Here is a 5,470-nt window from a genome sequence, read left to right on the forward strand (position 1 = left end):
AGCAGACTTCTGTGCAAAGAAAGAAGCAATCTTAACAAATTGACAAAAACAATGGTGGGAAAACATGGCTAGTTTTGTACATGGAGTAGAGAATCAATACTCTACTTATTTTAGATTTATTTTCTTAAAATTTATGTTGGAGTAATCTACTCAAGACACTCACAAGATGTAAAACATTTTTCTTTTTGCTATCTAATACAATTACCCTTTAGGGAAAAAAATGTTGTAGTTTTAGGATTTTGGGGTTAGGAAAGGATAGATGACGAAAGGCTTTTTTGGGCTTGCCATCCATAGACCAGTTTCAAGGCCCAGGCCTAGAGAATTTCGACGATTTTTCAAAAAAAAAAAAATGAAATGGAATCGACCAATGAAATCTCGAAAATAAAATAAAAAATAGAATTAATAATTTTGTAACACTTGGCGAGAGCCTTTGGGTTAGTTTCCCTTCGGGGGGTTGGAACCTTCTGACTGGACAATGTAAGCCTTCGGGCTAGGATCCTTCAATGTATGTAATCGGTGTGGGTCTGCCTTAACCCTCTAAATATTTTTTTTTAGATAAAGAAAAAAATGGAAGGCTAAATATCTGGTATGAGGAAGTGAGGAACTATGGAGTTATAGACCAACTTCATGCATACATTACATATTTGAAACTATTTTTCCAATGTTAAGGTATCCATTTTCTTTAGTACTTCTAATCAAAATTTGGGTCACCAAGCAAGACACATAAGGCAATTCATACAAAAATTATTCAACTGAAGGCTAAAAGTATTAATTTTTGAAAGAAATGGGAAGAACACGTAGAGAGATATTTCTAATAGAAAAACGATGGCATTTTACAACTTGACATTGTCACTTGACTGAAAAAAGTTTAGTGTGTCAAGGATGACACTATTCATGTATTACACTAGTACCTGCTACAGCTATGATGATGTTTGTTTCACAAATAATGCTTTCAGAATCAATGGTATGTGAGTGAACTATCTTACTCTACTTTAAGAAGTAGCTTCTCCAATGGTAGTCCAACTATATTAATATAGTTTTGAGAGGGAGGGGGAGGGGGGGAGAGAGTGAGTACATATTAGAAGAGTTAGAAGAGTTTTTAATCCTTTCTTATTAGAAACTTATCTCAATATATAAGGGGGATAGTTATATGAACTCCACCTTATAGCGACTCCAAAGTTACTCCACTCATAATAGTGGACTTACAAGATGAATTGAGAGCTAATTTTTTGTGAGGATACACCCCCAAAATCATTCAATTGAACCCTAAACCCTAACACCATAAACCCTAAACCCTAAACCCTAACACCCCCTAAATCATTCAATTGTGAGGATACATGATGGAGAACACCCCACAAAAAAATCATTCAATTGAATACGTTTAACATTGTCAAAAATTGTACCAAAATTAAAAGAATATGGGCCGTTGGATAACATCATAACATTATAAATGATTTTTGACGAGATTGTACATCTTCAAATGAATTGATTTTTTGTGAGGATGATCTCTATTGTGCAGAGAACATCTACACAAAAAATTAGCTTCTAATTCATTATATTTAGTGGTGGAGTTTTTTTGGAGGCATTTTAAGTGGAGTCATATATAAGAGATTTTTTACAACAAAATAAGTACAAATCAAAGTTATAAAAGCCATGCCACTCCGCCTCTATCTTTTAACATCACGTCAAATAAGTTATACATGGAAGTGGTGAAAATAATCATATTACTCTACAGAACATCATGCCTACTATCAAATCAAGCTATTAGGCTCATTCTTCTTGATCACTAAAAAATAGTAGAAAGGAGGACGAGATGGCCTACCCAAGATGTAGTGAATTAAAGACAAAGAAATCAACAAGACCACTCTATAGATATTATCAAATACATACAAAACATATGTCTAAAACAACACTCATGTGTTAATGTGTATGATCAGATTTTATAATTTTTGAAGCCAGGTTTCCCACTTTCATTCTATAGGCAGAAAATTATAAGACCAGATTTTAAGTCTTCTTAATTTGACCAACATGAATTATAACAAACTTTAGAGATAGATTTCCTTATCTGTTCTAACATGAAAACCAGTTCTTATATTATCTAATGCAGGACCCATCAAGGAGGCGAGGAGCGAGGGTGAGTATGCATACAACCAAAACTCCAAAAAATTAAAGAAAATGACTACATGCTCATATCATTGTCTAACGTGACACCTGAGAGCTTTTCCCTTTGGTATTCCTTGTAGTTGAATGTAGTCAACATTTTACTTGTTCCTCCCCTTCAACTCCAGCAATAGTCCCCACATATATAAGTACCAGATTTCAATGGAACAAGACTGACAACTAAGTCAATAGCTGTTTTCTGTATCATACAAAACTAGATCATTTTTATCCTCAAGACATAATGACCTAAATATACAACTCATTTTGTAGTTTTTTACATTAAATACAATATATTATTTTTCTTACCTAAAAATACAAGATACTTTCAATTTTTTACAATTGGTACCATCTGTTAACTTTGAAGTGACGGAATATGATTTGGCTGTTAAAGTTATAGGTCACGTGACTTGCACGCACCAGGTTTTATAAATTGTTTACAATGAGCACACAACTAAGCACCAAACCTTAAGCCACGTTGCCCCTCAATTCTTCCCTCCCATCTTCGTTGACTAACCTCAAATATATTTTCGTGAATTTGTTTTTCGAGGAACAAAAGAAGCTTCCGTCTTTCTAAATCTCGATCCGAGCCAACAGTAAGCATTTACAATGGCATGGTTTGCTTTTGCTATAGAAGAATGATTGTTTATTGTTGATGTCCACCTTCTTTGTCTTTTGTTGTGTCTTTGTTGTTAAAGGTTTATTTTTTATAATGACAATCAACCATTGTTTACTGTTGATTGTTAAAGATTTAGTTATTATAATTTTTTGCCTTTTTCTGATTTTTTTTTTTAGTTGTGTATGCTATTCTTGATTTCCATATTGTTTAATTAATGTCTATGTTTGTATTTTTTCAGTGGTTGAAGTGTTCAATTTGTGGATACATCATGGTGGTACGTTTAATGACATACCTAAGTCGAATTATGCTAATGGGAAGGTTGAGTATTATGAAAACGTAAACATAGAGGAGTTGTCCTATGATAGTATTGTGAAAAGAGTGGATCAGTTGGGTTACAGACACCCCTTCAAACTTTATTACAATTTCCCCATGAAAACACTAGAGAATGGTCTTAGGATCTTTCTGCCTGATGATGATATAGGTCAAATTATTCAAGTTGCTTCAGCTTATACAGCTGTTGAATTTTATCTTGACCATTGTGTAGAGGATGAGTGTGAGGGATCTAAGAGTGATGATGACTATGAGGTTGAAGAGGAATTTGACATTGAATCTGAGGTTGCTAGCCTTGATCATATTAGTGATGCTGAAGAGGAGATAATCGAGATTAGAGTAGAGAAGATTGAAAGAAGGAATGCTAAAAAAAATGCAAAACAAAATGAGCAACCAAGTGGTTTAGTTGATGTCCCGTTTGAAAAATACTGAAATGCCTATTCAAAATGAGAATGATGATGTTACTGAAAATAGGCATGGTGGTGTTGATATATTTGGTGGGATTGGTTATGAAGCAATGAGTGGGGATGGCTATGAACATGAACTTGTTGATTCTGAGGAGTATGCCAATCCTTTGAGTGATGAGGATGGCGAGAGAATTAGGAAGAAGTCAATGTTTCCTATTTTTAATCCTAGGTGTGATACAATGACTCTTGAACCTATTAAGGGCATGAGATTTGCAAATTATGAACAATTGAGAGATTTCTTCAAAGATTATGCAGTAGCAAGACTTGTTCCTCTAAGTTTTTCTAAGAGTGCAGAAAAATATTTGCTTGTAGAGTGAAGAAATTGTACTTGGAGATTGTGGGCAACTTATATGTAGAAAGAGAAATCTTTTCAAATCAAGACTTTGTTTAATCAGCACACATGCCAAAGAGATTTCAAGATAAAGATTGCATATGCAAGGTGGCTGTGTAAGAAGTACATACCAAAGATTGTTGCAAACCCATGTTGGAAACTGAGAGAGTTTAAGCAAGATGTGGAAGACACATACAAAATTGTAGTTTCTGAAGTGAAGTATTATAGGGCCAAGAAGTTAGCTATGGCTGAGGTAGAGAGTTCTTTGAGATATCACTATGGTAAGTTAAAGGATTATGGAGAGGAGATTTTGTTATCGAACCCAGGAAACTCTATTAAGATTGCAGTTGATAGGCCTGACCATTTTTTTTTTTTTTTTTTTTTTTTTTTTTTTTTTTTTTTTAATTTTTTATGAGGTTTTATGTATGCTTTGAGGTTTTGAAGAGTGGTTGGAAAGATGGTTGTAGAAAAGTTGTAGGTCTTGATGGGATTTTCTTGAAAAGCTTTTGTAAAGGGGAGTTGTTAACTGCTGTAGGGAGAGATGGGAACAACCAGATGTTTTCTATTGCTTGGACAGTGGTTGAGGGTGAGAACAAAGATAGTTGGTTATGGTTTATAGAAAAGTTGAATGATGACTTGGATTTGGGTCTTGGGACTGGTTTGACTCTAATTACTGATCAACAGAAGGGACTATTGCCAGTCATTGTAGAAACATTCGTTATGGCTAAGCACATATGTTGTGTTAGGCATATATATGCAAACTTTAGGAAATCTTATCCAGGAGCACAATTGAAATCTCTTTTCTGGCAGGCAAGCAAGGCTAGTTATCTTCATGAATTTAAAAAAGTTATGAATTAGATGAATGCAGTTAACTTTCATACTCATGATCATATTATGAAACAAAATCTTGTGTTATGGTATAGAGCTTTTTATGGGGTCTCTTCTTCATGTGACTCAGTTGAGAATAACTTATCTAAAGCTTTTAATTCAAGATTGGTGGAAGCAAGACAGACACCAATTATTCACATGTGACAAGGATGCAGCTAAGGAGAGAGATCATGGAAAAATGGACTGACACCTTATGTCCTGTGATTAGGATGAAACTTGAAGAGAATAAGTTATCAAGAATGCATTGGAGTTGCTTGCACACTGGGGAAAAAATGTTTGAAGTTAGAAATAGTAAAGGAGAAGGTTATGTGGTGGATGTGGAAAGGAGGACATGCACTTGCAGAATGTGAGAATTGTCAAGCATTCTTTGCCCCCATGCTATAAATGGCATTTATTTTTTTAATGAAAACACAGATGACTATATGGCACATTGGTACAAGAAGCAGGCCAACATCAGGATTTATGACCATTACATTCAACCTTTGAACGGAGACATCTTTTGGCCACACTATACAATTGAAAAGTGTCTACCACCTAGGGAGAGAAGAATGCCAGGAAGGCCTAAGAAATGTAGAAGAAAGGAAATGCATGAAGGACCAAGAGGACATTTAGTGAGAAATCAAATAACCAGAGATAATAGAGTCATCACCTTCACACATTGTCAGATTTCTGGACACA

The sequence above is a fragment of the Coptis chinensis genome, chromosome 2 (assembly GCF_015680905.1).
Source record: "Coptis chinensis isolate HL-2020 chromosome 2, ASM1568090v1, whole genome shotgun sequence".
Taxonomy (NCBI): Eukaryota; Viridiplantae; Streptophyta; class Magnoliopsida; order Ranunculales; family Ranunculaceae; genus Coptis; species Coptis chinensis.